The sequence below is a fragment of the Mustela erminea genome, chromosome 11, assembly GCF_009829155.1.
Source record: "Mustela erminea isolate mMusErm1 chromosome 11, mMusErm1.Pri, whole genome shotgun sequence".
Classification (NCBI taxonomy): Eukaryota; Metazoa; Chordata; class Mammalia; order Carnivora; family Mustelidae; genus Mustela; species Mustela erminea.
Window position 1 is genome coordinate 5,260,225 of NC_045624.1, and position 18,696 is coordinate 5,278,920.

An 18,696-nucleotide genomic window follows, 5' to 3' on the forward strand; every position below is an offset into this window, starting at 1 on the left:
TTCCCTTACGAGATGTGGGCTTCACAGAGTGTTGTCTGAGGTGCTGAGGGACCAGACGCAAGTGTGGCTCCTGCCTTCTGGGGCTTCCGTCTTCCTGGGAACAGGGTGACACTCAGCTGGAAGAGTTAAGCCAAAGCAGAAAGGAGTTGGGCGGGGGCGGGGTCCGTGCTAGGGGCGGCGGGGAAGGGAAGCGCAGGGGTCCGGGGCGGGCGGTCCGGGGAGCTGGTCCTTGCGTCAGTGGTGGGGTTGGACTGAGGGGGAGGTGAAGGGAAAGGCTTCCAGAGAAGAGAAGTCGCCACGACTTGAGCGGGAATAAGAGATCTAGAAAGGCTCTCCTGGGCGTTTCAAAAAGAGGCTTGGTTATACAGGTAATGGAACAAAAAAGAATCTAAAAAGGGGACAGTGAGGCGACCCAGATTGTCAAAAGCAGGAAGCGACTACTCCCCTAGGGCTGGAGGGGCCACGAGAGGTGGCGGGGTTTCCAGAGTCCGTCCGAGGGGAGTCGAACTCCATGCGTCTGCCCGGCAGGAGCTGAGGCTACAGAGGAGAAGCAGCCACTGGCCAGAGATGCCCTTTGAGGCAGATAAAAGTCCTGGTGTCTCCACCGCTTCCTCCCTCCAGCCTCGGGCCAGACCTACCCAGAAGCCTATGGACTAGGCCGTCTGGGACAGAAGGAGCCTGTGGGGCCGGGAGCGGCGGGGACAACGGAAGAGGGAGGTGACCAGCACAGGGGCTTCCAAGGGCAAGGGAGATGTGAAAGTCTCAGGATACCGGCTTCTTCTCATTGACGAGTGAAACTTGGTAGGATAAGCCCATTTAGGAAGAGATGCCACCTTGCGGCGAAAACCGTTCTTCGGGGTTTGGATCATGGGAAGTGATGGTGACATCAGTTGTCCGTGATGGCCAAAGTTTGCTGCTGGCCTTTCCCGGTTTAAAGAACGGAGAATCCAGAGAGTGCTGTCTGTCCAAAGTCAGTTTTCCCTCTGACGACGACGACTGGGAAGGGGCGTTCTCAGCTGTTTAAACCTCCCACGACTCAGAAGCCTGCGTCCTTCCGGGATTTCTGAGGTGGTTCTGGGGCCAGAGTGCATGTGTCCTCAGCTGTGTCCCACACTCAGTGACGGACGTGCCATGGGCCCTGGTTAGGGCCTGCGATCCCACACACGCGGCCGACACTGATTGTGACATCTTGGTGACATTTCAGCGACGTTCAAGTGTCACTTTCAAGTGTCCTGAGGGGAGGACCAAGGGGTGGTCATTCCGTACATGGGCTCTTACTCGGGCTTAAAACGGGAGGACATCCTGACACGTGCTGCAGTGTGGGTGGTCCTCGGAGACAGTACACGGAGTGAAATAAGCCAGTCGTACAAGGACGAATCCGGGTGATCCCATGTGTCCGAGGACCCCAGGGTGGTCAGATTCATAGACACAGAAAGTAGAAGGGTGGGCGGCAGGGGCCGGACAGCGTTGACTGGGGAGTCGTCGTTCAGAGGGGGAAGGGTTTTGATTGGGGAAGATGAAAAAGTTCTGAAGATGTTGAGGGTGATGGCATGAATATACCCAATATCACCGAATCGTACACTTAAAAACGGTTAAAATGGTAAATTTTATATTACGTATTTTTTTTACTATAATTTTTTTAAAAAGTGATCCAGACAGGACTACAATGTTCATATAGTTCAGACTTAAAGAAATCAGGGTGAGGGGTGCCTGGGTGGCTCAGTGGGTTAAGCCTCTGTCTTCGGCTCAGGTCATGATCTCAGGGTCCTGGGATCAAGCCCTGCATCGGGCTCTCTGCTCAGCGGGAAGCCTGCTTCCTCCTCTCTCTCTGCCTGTCTCTCTGCCTACTTGTGATCTGTCTGTCAAAAAATAAATAAAATATTAAAAAAAAAATCAGGGTGAGGTTCCCCACTTACACTCTGCAGGGATACATTTCAAAATTGGAAGACAGTGTCCCCGCGGGCTCCCCGACCTCAGACAGGCCTGACCCTACCAGTCAGCTTTATCACGCAAGGCATCCCGGGGGCCCCTGTCATGGCCTCTGCAGCCATCGGGGGCTGGACTGTCCACTCTGCTGGAGGGCTGGTGGTTGTTTCAACTTCATACAAGGTTCACTTCTTTGTCATTAGACTATGCCGATCGTCTGTAAGCGATGTGCTAAGTTCCTCAAGAGCTTGGCTGATTTCATGAATTTGGCTACCGGCACAATCTTCACCAGAGAAATGTGATTCCTTAAAGACTAGAAATCGTTTCAGCTTGAAAATATTTAGATATAATTTTTCTCTGTCCTTTGGAACAAAAAGATGCTTTCTGTGAACATTGAGCCCAAAGTTCACTTTTATAAAATGTGTTCCCATGAGTCTTCTTCTAAAATTGGAATGGGAATAAGCATAATTAGTTCATCTTTGGTCGAAAGTACTCATTTATTTACTCAGCAAAGACTCACAACTGCTATGTGTCAGAAACTGCTCAGAGAGGGCGAGCGGGTGACAACCGTGTGAGGAAGAGACAAGCTTATCCTCGTCACTACTCGATTAATGGCGCACGGTGCATGGGAGGGCTTAAAAAATAGCTAATGACCAGCTGAACAGAGGAGGGGGTTTGTCTCTCTGGGGGATGCAGGCAGGTTAATAACCACAACGGAGTTTGGTGAAACCTGGGTCGTTAGGATGGGAGAACACAGCCAGCCCAGTCTGGCTGAGCGGAAGAGCCAGTCCCAGAGGAAGTGGACATTTTTTCCCGGTAGAGAGCAGTAACCAGCTTTGCATTTTATGATGCTCTGTCTGGTTGGGTATGGAAACGAGATTGGATGTGAGTAGGACCAGAGCTCAGACGAGACACGTGTGAAATTATCTGGGCCTGGTGGTAGCTGACGATAGAACGGAGTAACCAGTGTAAAGAAGTAAGAGCATTTAAGAGGTTGAATTGAGAGGAATTTGGAATGCCGTGCTTGATCGAGAAGAGTCAAGGATGATTCCAGAAGTTTCGCCTCAGAAGCTATCAGGAAACTAGATGAATGGTAGTTGCATTTGCTGGGCTAGGGAATGGGGTCGAAGAAGAGCCGGTATGTGCATATATGGGTATGTGCGTGTGTGCATGTGAGCCCGTGTGGGGTGTGCGGGTGCGCATAGGCACCCACACACGTCTGTGTTCAGGTGCTGGTGGTAGGTGCCTGTGGAACGTTCCAGAGGAGGTATCCAAAGCGTAGTTGAGTATGTGCGTCTGGAGCCACAAATTAAGATCGAAAATCGTCAGGATATGAACAGTAATTTATGCCATGATCGTAGATGGAATCGTCCAGAAAAATATGTGTTAGTGTGAAGAGAGCCAGAAACACGCAGACGTTTAGGGCACAAATGAAGGAAGAGGATTCTGGACTGCCTTGAGATTAGCTGGAAAACCAGGCAAACACAGTGGCACAGAAGCAAAAGGAACATGTTTCACGGTGTCTCGCGCATTCAGAGGGAGGGACCCATGACGTCAGGTGCAGCAGGGTGGCCTGCAATGTGAGGACTGAGGTCGGCCCTGATAGCTTTGGCAGGAATACTGTGGTCGAGGGCAGAAGCCATGGAACGTGGGCTGGATGGCGGAGAGGAAAGAGGTGGGGAGCTCTAGGGCAGATTGCTCGAGAACCCTGCCTTGGCAGGGAAAGGGATTGGGCTGTCGCTATTAGGTGGAGGTGATGGTTTCTTCCTATAGATGGGAACAGGTTTCAACCCTAATCAGGACAGGGTTAGTAAGAAGGAAGCAGGAAAAGACCGAAGGGAGAAGGCAAGCCTTGCATTCTGCTCTTGCCAAGGAAATGGGTAAGAGTCCTTGGGTGGTGGGAGATGTTTGTCCTAGACCAGGGGAAGAATCGTCTTCTGTTGCACTCAAGACTCGACGTGAAGGTGTCAAAGGGATCGGTACTTTTCCGGTTCGCTCTCCACAACAGTCATTCCCGTGCTCCTCCCCCTTCTCGTCTAGGAATTTCGCTCTTGACCTACATCTTGGGTCAGAGACCCTAGAAGCAGGGTCTGGGGTGGGGTCTGGGCTGCACGTCTGTTGGCTGAGTGCAGAGTGCTCAGAATAAGCCCATAGGTGCAGGGGGAGGAAAGAAGGAAGGGGAGCGTGTGGTTTGGGATGAGATGTAGCCTCAGCCTGTGACGGGGGAGCTCTGGAGTGTAAACTGTGCCGGAGTTTGCCCTGCCTGGAGGCAAGAAGGCTGGCCTTCCTCCCCTCACACCAAGCAGCCGTTAGTTTGGGGGTGCCCCAGGCTGAGGGAAATTCACCTCCCGCTGGGATGACACCTGTCACCCAAGGACAATCCCAGAAGATGGCTGTGGGGTTGAGCCCCCAGCAGCGGCCCCTGGGCAGGTGACAGGGAACCCAAGACTCCAGCTGAGGCCCGGGGTCTCTCCTTCTCTGGCTTGGTCAGTTCCTATGTTGTAGCCGTGCCTCCATCGCCACATAACAAACTCCCCAAAACTTAAGAGCTCGCCATCCTGCGGGCCGTCCGCGCGGGCTGGCCGTTCTGGTCCTGGCCGTGCTCACTCACACGTCTCTGCTCGCTTACCAGGTTACTTGGCGTCCGGTCGTCCCCGAGAGGCCTCAGCTGGAATGTCTCACCTCGGCTGCTTGTGGTCTCCCCTCCCCTTGCAGAGGCCTGTCCCAGACTAGCTCTTATGACAGTGGCACCATTCCAGGAGGCACGGGGGCAAGTCTTCCTGAGGCCCAGGCTCAGAACCAGCGCCCTGACTCCTACCTGAGGTAGAATCTCTTTCCTCTCCCCTTGGAGCCGGACTGGGTTTTCTCCTTGCTTCGGCCAACAGGATGAAGCCGAAGTGACAAAGCCCCCTGCATAGAGCCTCCTGCAGATGAGGTGATGGGCCTGGGCCAGTTCTGAGATCTACCACACGCCTTATCACTTGATTTCAACAGCGGGGCCTGCAGACGGACGCCACACACTGGAGTGGAGAGGTTCATTTACCCCTGCCTGAGGAGTCTTATTTAACTCTTTCGAGAATATTTCCCTGAAAAGGTGGCTGCTACAGTGTGTGTTCCCCGAGAAGCAGACTCCAGACAGAAATGAACGTGCAGGGTGTTCATTAGGAAGCCTTCTGAGGGTCAGGCCTGAGGGAGAAAGGGAGGCACATCTGAGGGAGAAGCCACCAGGCAGAGCTGTCTCGACCAAGTCCTCGGCCAACCCCCAGGGAGCACTAAAACTGGGGAGGCTCCCCAGACTTGTCCCAAGTTGGGGTGAAGGAGCCAGGCCCTTCTACCCTGGCATCAACCAGTCGTTAAGATGGCAGCTCTCCTGGAAGGGCGTTCACCGTGGCCAAGCCAGCTCTCCTCAGCCAAAGGCAGTGCTGGCTAATAGTTGAGTCCATCACTTGGCAGAGTCCCAATAGCTGGGTGGGGGTGGGGGGGAGGAATCCTTCACTTCTGAAAGGGTATCTGAGTGGTACATCACAGCCTCTAACCACAGACCTATTTACAGTCTCTACTTTATTCTTTCAATTTACAATCCCCAAATTCTGACAGGTGAAAATAACGGGTATCATATTCCTTCTTATAATGTACTTAAAATATAACTAAGCTGAAGAAAAGGGTTCAGGAGTGTTGGTTGGAGATGCATGAAAAAGGTTTCATTAAGCCCAGGGCGAGAGGAACGAAGGCCCCGGCCAACACTGTCACCAGTTCCCCGGCGGTGGGAGGGAGCCCGCACGAGCTGAATCCCAGCCCCAGCCTCGTCTTCGGATGCGACTGTAGCCCCAGCCAATACCAGAGACCCAGGAGCACCCCTCTGAACGGCCCATGAATTCCTGACCCACGGAAGCCATAAGAAATAATGTATTGTTCTGCTGCAGCTACTCTAACAAAATGTCACAGACTAGGGGTCTTAACAGAAATTCATTTCTCAAAGCCCTTGGTGGCTCAGTCGATTAAGCGTCTGTCTTCAGCTCAGGTCATGATCTTGGGGTCCTGGGATCAAGCCCCACGTGGGGCTCCCTGCTCAGTGAGGAGTCTGCTTCTCCAATTGCCTCTACGGCACTTCCTGCTTGTGCTTGGATGCTCTCTCTCTCATAAATGAATCTGAAAACATATTTATAAAAAAAAAAAAGAAAGAAACTTATTTCTTATAGTTCTGGGAGCCAGAAGTCCAGGATCAGGGTGCTGGCAGGATCCAGAGGCCTCCTTAGCTACAGAGGCCACCTTCCCACTGTGTCCTCATGTGGCCTTTCCTCTGTGCACACACATCCCTGGGTCTCTTCCTCCTCTTCTAAGGACACCAGTCCTATTGGATTAGGGCCCCACCCTATGACCTCACATAACCTTAGTCACTTCCTTAAAGGTCGTGTCCCCAAACACAGTCACACTGGGGGTCAAGGGCTTCAGCCTATGAATTTGGAGGTGGGGTGGCGGGGCGGGAGGACACAGTTCAGTGCATCACAGATAATAAATTACCATTATTCTCTTAAGCCACTGAGTTTTAGGGTTGTCTGTTACATCTCCAAAGATAACTAGTACCTGTTTTGTCATGTATTTGGGGAGATAATAAACTCAGAAGTTTGGGGTTCTTTTTAAAAATTGACTGTCCTGGGGGGTGGTTCAGTGGGCTAAAGCTCTGCCTTTGGCTCAGGTCATGGTCTCAGGGTCCTGGGATCGAGCCCCGCATCGGGCTCTCTGCTCAGTGGGGAGCCTGCTTCCTCCTCTCTCTCTGCCTCTCTGCCTACTTATGATCTGTCAAATAAGTAAATATAATATTTAAAAAAATAAATAAAAATTGACTGTCTTGTCACTGAATCAGTCCCCAAGAGCCCTCCTTTTTCTAGTGTGAATATTTGGAAGGAAGTCACCAACAAGCCTTACAAGAAGGCTAGTTATTTGGAATAACTATTATTTGGAATAATTTCCAAATTATTTACTTGGAATAATTACCTTTTTTATTTTTTAAGATAGGAAAGCACTCTAAAAATCTAAAAATATTTCAAATCACTTGACATTAAAGAATAGATAAGATTTTATAGGCACTATTTGGTTTCTTATATTCCCATTTGCCATTTGAAATATCAAATTACAACCTAATAAGGTCTTGGTGTTAAGGCCATCTGCCCAGAAACGGCAAACTAACAGTTCCAGAGTCCATTACTCACAGCAGATTAGATATTGTAAAAATAGTTTGGGAAAAATTCACATAGGGTCGAGGAGTAGGAGCGCCAGCGAGAATTGATTCATAAGGGGATTGGTTATCACGAGAGTTGTTGCTTACACAAGTGTTGCCAGTGTGTTGAAGAGGCAGGCAGGGAATAGCTACCCTCCCAGCTGTCAAAAGAAGGTATTATAATTGGCATCCTTCCTGGGTCCCCACACTGGCAGGATCGTGACTCCGCAAGCAGAGAGAAGGCAGAGCCCGAATATGAGAGATGTACTTGGCTGAGCACTTGGTCTGGGTCTGTGGGATTCTTATTGATTCTGTTCCCCAGGGTAGCTGAGCTCCAGGAGAGGATGTTGAATCTTTTTACCTTGATTTTTCTTTAATTGGACAAGTGCCCTACGTCTGTCACCTCCCCCACGACCCATGAGGGAAGTGACTCATTCAATGGTTGTTTCCTAAGATGCCATCATTTGCCAGGCAGTGGGCTAGGCACTGAGTGCTTGGGGACATTTGAGAGCATTTCTGCGTCAAGAGTCACAGCAAGGGCAGGTCTCATGGAGGCAGGACCCCCAGAGCTAAAGCAGCTGGCGGGGGGTGGAGGGGACCCTCCACCTCTTTTCTCATGGGCTACAGGCTAACAGATGGGGGTTATGCACTCGGCATCATTGTGATGGCGGGCGAACATGTAAATTTTCCGGAGTGAGTTATTTCGCCGTCTTGGTTGATAGAGCCAAGTCTATTGGTGAAATGTGCCGTCGTGACAGCAACCGCTTGAAGATTCACTTTGAACTTGTCCACCCAAAATGAGCAACCCTGGACAAAGCAGTGGTTGAAATATTGGTGTCCCATGGAGTTGGGAGGCTCACTGGAGTTTCTCAGGGTAGTCTACAGATAGCGCCTCTGCTGGAGGAGGAATACATCGCAATTAGCTTTTCCCTTCCTGGGGCGGGTGTTGTCAAGGACACTGCCTGACCGTGCAGTGGGCCTGGACTAGGTGTATGTCTTGTGGAAGAAATCATCTTGATCGCGGCTGTCTGTAAGCTCAGGGCAGAAGCCAGCCTTTCAGGGACCACAAGGTGACTGCGTGGTGACAAAGGGTAGACAGAGGCAGCTTTGTCAAGAAGTTTGGAGTGAAGAGGAGCCATGAGTGAGGGCCAGGGCTGGCAGGGAGCCAGAGGGCATTTCTCTCAAAGATGGGTGTGGCCTGATCGAGGGAGGTACAAGTTTTAGAAACTTCCACCCTCTCTACCCACCCCTCCATCCTCCAAAGATGCAGGTGAGGACCAGCAGAGAGCATGCGTGTAAGGTTCTCAAAGCTCCATTGCTAGCAAACACTGAAATTGAGTCTTGAACCAAGGAAATGGGGCTCCAAAGCCCGTGTCCCTGGTGTGATTTCCTATGGCCTCTAGAGAAGTCCGGGCTTCTCAGCCCACCCATGGCATGCTGACGCAGCGTCTTAGCGCACATATGCCTCATTCAAGGGCCGGCCCAGGGCCAAGCCTGGCCCATCATCTCTTTCTGTGATTCACCTTTTACGAATACACAGCCACCCACTTTCGCTTCTGCATCGTCTCTGGCTGCGTTCGCGCCACAGCCGCAGAGGTGAGGCGTTGCGACAGAGACCAGATGGCCCGCAAAACGCACAGTATTTATCATCTGGCCTTTTTTCAGGAAAAAAAACTTGCCAGCTCCTGACTAATCTTTGCCAGAGCCTCCTTTTCCTGCATCTCATTAATTCGTAGGATGTCCCATGCAAAGCGCCAGGGTGAGCCCAGTCCCCAGGAAGGCAAGGAGGCCAGCGGGAGAGCCCCGCCCCACCAAGGGCGCAGCCCCGGTCCCACCGGAGAGCGCGAGAGACGTGGGTCATCGGGCGTGCCGCACCCCTCGCCCCGGCCCTGCAGGGTGGCTGCCCCTGAGGCTGGCAAACTGGCAGGCAGTCCTGGAGAGCTGAGACTGAGGCAGTCTGCCTCCTCCTTACCGTCCGAGCACTGTGACGTCATGCGGTCGGCTTTTGGACGGGATGGAGGAGATTGGGGCTCGTGTGAGTTTCAGGTGAAGGCCCTTCGTTGGGCCCGTTGTTCTCCTGGAGTGAGGAAAGGGTGCAAATTTGAGTTAAGAGCAAAGGGGCCTCGTGTGAAGTCTTCACTGCCTACCTGGGCAGCGGTTTCGAGGAATGAGTTGGTCAGCTGTGCTTTTTTTCTCCCCAAGGATTTTATTTATTTATTTATTTGAGACAGAGAGAGAGAGAGAGAATGAGAGCGTGAGCGCACAAGCTGGGGGAGCGGTTGAGAGGGAGGGAGACGGAGAGAGAGACTCTCAGGCAGCCTCTGCACTGAGCGGGGATCCCGACCCGGGGCTCGATCTCCTGACCCTCAGGTGGGGTCCTGAGCTGAAACCAAGAGCCGGACGCTTCACCAACGGAGCCACCCAGGTGCCCCACAGCCATGCGTGTTAATAGAAGGGTCACTCCAAGGACAGGCGAGAGGCCAGAGGAAGTCTCCAGAAGACCAAGGAGGCAGAGCCGTAAAGAAAGGACAACAATAGTCCAGGGAGACACAACAAAGAGCTAAATTAAGGCCACAGGAGTGAAGACTTAGGGGAAGAGGTTCGTTCCAAAGCCATGCGGTGGATAAAGTCGGCTGGCCCGGGTGAGACCCAGGGACATGGCCCGTGGGAGGAGGCTCTGGCAACATCGGTTTCTGGCATGAAACGTTGACTGCAGTGTCCTTAAACTGGGAGAGGAAGTAGATCTTGGGATGGAAGTTAACTCTGTTTGCACCACACTTTCTTTGATTCTTTTGGGACATCAGATAGAGGCATCCAGGGGCCTGGATATGTAAGTCTGGAGCAGAGAAGGAGAGGTTTGGAAAATGATTCTCCTTGTCCCTTTTATGTGCCGTGCATTAAATCAAAAGAAATCGAGACTCCGTACACCTCTACCTCTACCGCAGCTGGTTGCAGCGAAAAAAGCAAAGCGAATTCCATTCTAATGACGGACGCTTCTTACCAGTCGAGCGGCAGGAGAATGCATGGGGGGGGGGGGCGCTGAACATTAGAGCGGGAAGAATTACTGTATCTGCTCCTGCATTCTAGACAGGCTTGTCTTGATTTGCATTTAGATGAGAATTCCTTCAGCTCGGAACCAGGGTTGTGTTCTAACCCACAGCACTCGGGAAAGCATTCACTGTGGCTGGAGAAGTGTTGTTGGTAAACCGGTGACACAGACCCTAACACCGGTATTAAGAGGGTTGCTTAATGACTCTGCCGAAATTAGCTGCTGGAATGGTGGAAAAGTTTAGGACAGGCCTCCCCCCCGCAGGTGCCTGTGACTGTGTAACCTGTTAATGAGTGACTACCCAGACGCCCTCCGGTGCTCGACCCGCTTCAGGAGGCCGTGTGTGGTCTTTGCTGCCGAGCGCAGAACCCTAGTCGTGGGGAGTCCTGAGTACAAAGACATCTGCTCATCATGGGCACGAGTAGAGGGGGTTCAGTAACAATCCTCTAGGGCACGACAGAGAAAGTTCCAGCATGATCTTTACGCCTCAGCCAATATCAAAAGCAGATTAAAAGCCCATTGCTTATCTTGTGTTCATCCACAAATTGGTAAGGCTATTCAATTATCTTGGGTTAGTCTGATTATGCCGGTCCACTGGCCGTCTTTGCGTTTAATTTTTAAAATTAGGTACATCTGGAGAAGTCTTTGATTATCTCCTTTAAGAATAGCATCCCTCTGGGATGAAGGGAGTCCTAGAGACTGGTGGCAGGACAATCGTGTGCGTGTCCTGAACGCGACTGACCCATGCACTTAAAAACGATCAAGAAGGCAAATTTTATGCTGCTTTACCACAATTTGAAAATTTTTCAATAATAACATTCCTCTGATTATAGACAGAAAAGCATAAAGGGAATAAAAACTTCACACAATTCTGCCGTCCCAAGACAGTTCAACGGTGCTGGGCCTATCGTGCTTGGCCTTTGCTGTGCCCTCATATGCAGCCGTAGCCACGGACGTGCAACAGACCTAGGCCTGAGCTCTCTGCTGATGTGATCATCAGGCCTCTGTCTTCAGTTTACAGAGTTCTCCTGTCAGGAAGATGCCGTCTTTAAAGGTCTTATTTCCATAAAATTTGGTGGTCACACAATATACTCTTCAAATTATGGTCTAAGCCAGTGAGCGATAAATAATTACCGGTAGCCTACAGAACACGTTTTACATCCCCGAGGCCCTTTGTACGCCCGGAGGGCTCAGTCAGTTAGACGTCTGCCTTTAGCTCAGGTCATGGTCCCAGAGTCCAGGGATCGAGCCCTGCATCGGGCTCCCTGCTGAACAGCGAGTCTGCTTCTCCCTCTCTCTCTGCCTGCCACTCCCCCTGCTTGTTCGATCTCTCTCTCTCTCTCTCTCTCTCTCTCTCTGTTAAATAAATGAATAAAATAAAATCTTAAAAAAGAAAAGAAAAAAGAAAGTTACAAAAAAACATAAGCAAACAGACCCAAAGCTGTCAGACTGAGATCGTAGTGCTATCTGGATAAAACATAGTACAATTTCATGAGACTTGATCACTAGTGGTCCGATTCTTTTAAGAAACCAAGTACATAGCACTGGAGTACCGGCGGGCCCGGAAGGTTCCAGAGCCATTTGCCTGCTGGACGGGGACTCAGCTGCCACTTTGAGGAGTCAGGTGAGCAGGTGAATTGTCACGTTTCCCCATTCTTAAGATCTGTCCCTCTTCCTGGACTTGATTCTGGCCTCTCGCTTTTATCATGGCTGGCAACTGACAATTGGTTTGGGGGGAGGGTCCCCAGATACAAATTTATGTGCTCGGTACCCATGTTTGAAGATACTAGAATTGGGCTGTAATATCAGCATAGTTTATTTTTTTCCAGAATGTGAGAATGATTACAGAAATAATTTTCCACTAGTGGAAAAAATACACTTATTTATTCAGGATTTCTCCTAGTGGGCCCCCCAGGAGGCTGTGTATAGCACTGCATGCTGAAAGAAGGAAAGAATTTCTCTTCAAAAATAGAGACCTGGTGTTAGTGGCTCAAGAAGGAGTCTGTAACCCCTCCTGCTCCCAGGACACATGTCTGTAGATGGGGCTGTGTTGTCGCTCTGCCTATCCACTTACCCAATCTGATAAATGGGAAGTTAAAGAAAACATCTGTTGCCCACTGGGCATAAACTGTAGATGACATTTAATTTATGCGCTAGATTCGCAGCCCCTGGGCAAGGGCCCCTCATATTACGGTATCTGTGTGATATGAGAGGAAAAGCCCTAAAGTCAACATAGAAACTCATCTATTGCCTGTTTATAAGAAGGTAAAAGCAAGTACAAAGGGCCCTCAGAGCCAGTAGCTCCAAGGACTTAGAGCGTTGCCAGCACGGAGCTCGTTGGCCTGACTTCCCTGGAAGGGGGTGTCCACACTCCCCTCCACAAAGCAAAGTCATTTTTTATTTTTTCTGAGAACTAGGAGGCAGAAATGGAATCAGAGCATGGGATACGTTGCTTAGATAACACAAACACAAGTAATAAAAGAAGGTCCATTTCAAACAAAAATATAAAGAGACTGCTTTTTAAGTAAGGCACCGAGACCAAATGTGAGCAGATCGAGTTGTATTGACAAATCTGTTTTGTTGACTAGTTGAGTGCATAGAGGAAGGTCAATTTTTATTTCCGTTCCAACAGCCCTGCCACAGGTTGGTTTGCATCGTGGCTGATCGCTGATCCCCCCAACGCTTAGAGAGTCAAGGAGGACCTTCACGCAGCTCAGTCTGGCACCAGAAATGCTGTGACCGTCGGTAGCCCCTCGTGCTCTTCTCCAGATCAGGTTCCATTCTGAATTGACTAGGAGGCCCTCCCATCCTGGGCCTTTTGGTCCTTAACACGAATGCACAGCAGGTAAAGTAATATAAACCAGCCCGTTAGTCATCTGCGCCAGAAATAACCTTGATGGAATGATGATGACACACTGTTCTAGATGCTTCGTGATACTGGTCCTAGGTTAGATAGAATCATCTTAGAACACGTTCCTCATGCGTGGGTTTGGAGTCATCCTATTTCGTAGTGTTTCTGCATGTGTTCTCAGCTCATGGTCAATGAGATAAGGCACATTTGGTGGCAAATAATTTATGGAAGTGTCGTTTTCAGGGATGCCTGGGTGGCTCAGTCGGTTAAGTGTCTGCCTTCAGCTCAGGTCATGATCCCAGGGTCCTGGGATCGAGTTCTGCATCATAGGGCTCCTTGTTCAATGGGGAACCTGCTTCTCCTCTGCCTGCCACTCTCTCTGCTTGTGATCTCTCTCTCACAAATAAATACATAAATAAAATTTTTAAAGTGTCATCGTTCAGTCTTAAAAACGATCTTCAGTGGATTTGGAGAATGCATAGGACAATAAGAGGTGCTCTGGGGTCTGTCGGACAAATTTACCCACCATTCTTTGAATATAATATAGTTTATTATTCCTTCTTTAAAATAATAAGCATTTGGCGCATTGATTTCTTACCGCAAATGCAGGTTCTTTGACTTCCTGTCCTCACGACACCTTACAGTCACTCTCTCCTGCCTGGTTTGCAGATTACGAAATTAGGGACGCAGTCACAACCCACTTGTTGATGCCCATTAGGAGCCAGGCTTGCTGTCCCCGGCCGGGGCTCTGCCAACTCAGCAAAGGAGCTAGTATCGTCTCTCGTGGGCAGGTTAAGAATCAGGTCATGGAAACATTAAGTGATCCACTCGAGACTTGCCGACCCATAAGTAGTAGAGACACGGTGTCCCTGGAGACCTACCTTCGACGGAGCAGCAGCTCCCACCTGAAGAGCGGCCGTCACTCATTGGCAACCCGCCGGAGGGGAGAAGCCCACACCGGCACGAGCCTCCGAGAGGGATGTTCCGGGCACACAGAACTTGCACCGAGGACCGCCACAGACTGAGAAGGGCGTGCGCTTTGAGGTCAAATCCACCTTCTTGCCATCCACACAACAGGTTTCTTCAATTTTTTCCTGTTTGGGGCACCTGTTTTGACTTTGACATCAGTCTTAGAACTCTTACCCAAGAGAAGTAACACCTGATGAATAATACGCTCTGGTCACCTTTGCCCGTATGTGGTTTCTGAATTCCGCGATGTCGCTTGCATCAGAGCACTTGGCCCCATATCACCAGGTCACCTCCCCTTCCTTTCTTTTTTTTTTTTAATTTTTTTTTAAGCGGTTTCAAGCCCAGCGTGGGGCTTGAACTCATGACCCTGAGCTCAAGAGTCACCTGCTCTACCCACTGAGCCAGCCGGACACCCCCATCCCCTCCCCTTCCTAAGGCAGGAAATGACAATGAAAGAGAAGGGGGGTGCCCGTTTTGCGAGACATGGCGTCCCCTCCCTCAGACCCTAAGTCATGGATCCTAGCTTTCCAGAGACTCATGCTTGGCCCAGTATGTTGCTGGACTAAGATCGTCGCCTGTGGACCAAGCTGTGTCTTCTTACACGGTCGGGAGGCAGATCTGGTAGGGTCATCTGTTTTAAACTTTGAGTTATTTCCAGTTTCTCTTGACTCATCAGACAACGTGTGTATTTCTCCATGGCCACGATAAATAAGGATGTGCTTAGTGGGTTTTTTTTAGCTTATCCACAAAAGCGAGGCCCAATATGGTGCTACTCAGGCTTCCGGGTGAGCCTGGGTTTTCGGTCATCGGACTTTATTCCCTGAAAGAAGTCCCAGGGTTGAAAAAGCATAGCGCCCTCCGCCAGATTGCTGTTAATCAGATTTATAAAACTGGGTTTGTCTGTCTGTCACCATAATCACAGAGAACCAGCTGGCTGGGTTTTCGCCAGATTTGGAGAGTACGTTCAAGATGGTGTGACTTAAAGTCGATGCTCTGTGGGCGTGTGATAATAATGTCTTGAGCTCTGGCTGAATGCTGCTGTAAGTGCTTTGTAGCTCACATATCCCTCACAGCCCTATGAGGTAGGTCCTTTGTGACCCCCATTGTTCAGGTGGGGACACCGAGGCAGCCAGCTCCATGGGCATGTGACCTCTGCAATTGCCCTGTGCTTACAAGGACCCCCTCTTGCTTTAAAGCTCTATCTGTTGTCATCCTGAAATTCTTCATTTTTGAGCAAGGGGCCCGCGTTTTCCTTTTGTTCTGGGCAAAAGGCTGGGCAGGGCACCCGGTGCTAGAGATCCATACCACGTCTGAGTGAGAGAGCCAGGATTAGGCCCAGGCACTCCACTCCGGAGCCCACACTCCATCCCCGTGCTGACCTGCCGCTCAGAGAGTAAGTTCTGGGCCAAGAGGGGCCGCCCTGCTGTGAGGCCTATGGACTTCTCCCCCAGAGAGCTGCTTTGCACACATTCTGTTCAAGGTGACACGTGTTTGGGTGCAGCTGTGGGGAGAGTTCTCTGACAACGGCTCATGGCTCATAGGTCCTAGGAAGCATCAGCGAGGCACTGATGGGTCCTTTTTAAGAAGAAGCCAGGGAGAGCGGTGCCTGGTGGTGTGCTCGTGGGCCTGGTGTGCTCGTGGGCCTGGTGCCCTCCCAAACGGTGGCGTGAGGCTGCCCGGAGACCCGCACTCTAATTTCTCTTACTTGGGCCCCTTTATGAGTATAAGACTGTTCTTGCTGTTCTTTCCTGAAGACTGTCCATGGAGACAACCCAGAAGGAGCAAAACAAAAACATAACCACCAGTTCACATATTTTTTGAGTAATATTGATAATTCAGGTGACTCTCCTCAGGTGAAATTTGGGAATAATTTCATTTTCACTAGTGAATTCACAACAACAGGACCAGACCTGGAGCTTCTTGATGCTTCTCTTCCTCCTCCCCTGCCTGTCTGCATTTCCTGCCTCCCGTATGCTCACTCACAAACATCAGACCCAGGATGAAGTTTGGGAGAAAAATGACAAGTCTCGGCAACCTGCCCCTTCACACTCCAGACACCGCAAGTGGCTGGCCTTCCTGCAGCTCTGGATAATTGTTCTGCTTTGAAAATCTGAACTGCCACACGCTGCCTGAGCCTCCTTGCCGCCCTGCTCTCCTGGCCGCTCCCGAGCCTGGGTGGCCTCATGTGCAAGGAGCCCTCACTACCGACCCAACAGCAGGCCCCGGGACTCTGTGACCGGTTGCTGCTGTAGGTTCCAGGAGGAAGAGGAGAGGGAAGGCCCCGAGTTGCTGGGGATCACGAAGCTTTTTTAAAATAAATCTTGTAATTGATTGCTTAAAAACAACAACAACAACGAAACTCTGAACACTATTTAGGGCCATTCGAAGAAAACAATGCACATTTTCTAGTTGCATGCCCTTTCGGAGAGTTCTAAAACTGCAGAGAATACTGTGACTAAGCCACAGGTTTTAAAAGCCAGACGATAAAAATGTGCCAGCTAAGGCCTTCGATATACAAGCAGGTAACCTCAAGACGTTTTGGATATTTATAGCCACACAGTGCGGCTCTTGTGATCCTGTCGACAGTCCTTTACTGGCTTTCTTTTGCTTCCATAAAGACTTCATTGCTATATTTAAAGGCTTCTTTTGATGAATGCCTCTATTTTTAATTATTGCTCCTCTTGAAAAACTCACTTTCAAATGAAATGGGAGCGTGGGGACTCTGGCTCGAAGGCACTGGTTGTCTCTGAAGACGAGGCTGCCAGTTTGTTTGAAAGTTAATATACAGAAATCCCAGATGCTTGCCCTCACAAGAAGACTTGCTCATGGAAGATTGGTTCCAAAAATAGAGATTAAGTAAAAACCCCTACTTGGACTAATGAGCCTCCCTGAATCCCTGCTTGGCTTCCAGAATACTGTTAGCTAGCTTTTCTCACGAGCACCCAGCCATGCAGGGAAGGAGGATTTCTCTTTAGAGAAAGGATCTGCAGACCCTGAAACCTTCAGCTTCCCACTTCCATGTCACCGTGGCGAAGCCCACCTGTCTTCGACTCCCAGCTGCACGTGTAGACCTCCTAACCTAGCTTCTTAGGGCCTGCCTTTAAATAGGCAGCCAAAGAAAACCAGGCGTAGAGGAAACTCTATTAGGAAAGACAGAGATGCAAACTGAAAAAAAGAACATCCGAGAAAGCAAAAAAAGGAGGAGGGGTCTCTAAAAATTGAAAAGGGGTACTCAAAGAGCAAGAATTCTGAGAAAGTAAAATTGTGCAAACGGGTACACATATATACACAAATGCACTGGAAGATACAATTGAGCCTGTCTCCTGGAAAGTAAACCCAAAGGCAAAGAGGAAAATTGATGTAAGGAAGGGGGGGGGGGGGAGGGGAGGGGAGGGAAGAAAAGGAAAAAAGGAAGGGCACATGGGCATCAGTCCAGGGGGCTCAGCCTCTAGATCCTACTGAGTCCAGAGCAGAACAAGGAAGACAGAAGAAGACTTAGAGGAGAGCAGGTGAGGGGCAGGAGTTTCCAGACGCAAAACAAAACGATGGGCAGCACAGGACAAAGAGAGCGGGGTGGGGGGCAAGGAAAAGCAAAAAGACCTACACCAAGACACAGCATCATGACACTTCAAAGCATCAGGGATAAGGAAGAGAGTTCAAGGAGGCAGAAATCGCTTACTGAGAAGGAGGGAGAGACTGGGAATCAGAACGGAGCAGCCTTCAGAACAGCGGAGGCTAAAAGGCCGCGCACGGAGCAGGGCTTTCGAAATGGAGAGCAGATGATTTCGAAGTTGGGACATCGGCAGGATGTGAAATTGAGAGCCCTTCTCAGACCTGCGAGTTCTCAAATAAGGCACGCCCCTCCCCGTTCCTTTCCTGGGGACGTTCCTGGAGCATCTGGTCCCTCGCCATAAGGGTAGAAGTTAAGACCCAGGCATCGGGAAAGATGCCCAGACGGATGCGGGAGGGAGAGGCCGTGGGACCACCACGTGGCGGGTCCAGATGGCCTGTCCAGCCTCGAAAGCCTGGGACAGTGTCTCCAAGCAAAGGACAAAACCTGCAGATCACCTTCTGTGTCAGATCACACTGAGAGAAGAGGTCTGGCTTCGGCTGACTTTGGCAATGATTTCGTGATAGACATTTTGAAAATTTAACCCCCAGAAAGCAGTAAATCGCACGTCAAGGAAGGTGGACATAGCACAGGATGCAGCTTGGCTCCGAGGGACACAGTGTTTGCAGTCGTGACAGTGGGAAACCCTGAATGTTGACACAACATGACAGGCGGATGGCTGCGTGTGGACGGTTGGGGCGGGTGCAGCGGGGGGGTGGGGGGGGAAGGTGCGGCACTGAGTGGTCACCTTGCCCTGCGGCACAGGAGGCAGAGCTGATGACGCGCGAGCAGGGTCCACACCACAGCCGCTGAGCGCGCCTCGCCCTGTAAACTACGGACAGTGAAAAGCATTTAGGCCGAAAGCTAATGTCTTCTATTTTTTCAACAAGCCAACTTCATAGTCGTTTGAAAAATAATCACGCGTGATGTGAGTGGGATGGAAAGGATGGGGCTTGGGGGTTCGTAGACGGTGCCGCGACTTTGGACAGTGGCCGTGCTGGGCGCTCCGGTGGTGATGGGTCAATAATCAGAGTCAGCGTCTCAGTAAAAACAGAAGGAAATGCTGCCTAACA

General features: G+C 50.5%; 1 protein-coding gene across 4 annotated transcripts in view; it reads left to right on the top strand.

Moving 5' to 3' along the window:
• PRKAG2 (protein kinase AMP-activated non-catalytic subunit gamma 2) overlaps positions 1–18,696 on the top strand; it is a 242,260-nt gene that overhangs the window by 152,067 nt on the left and 71,497 nt on the right. The window lies entirely within an intron of this gene.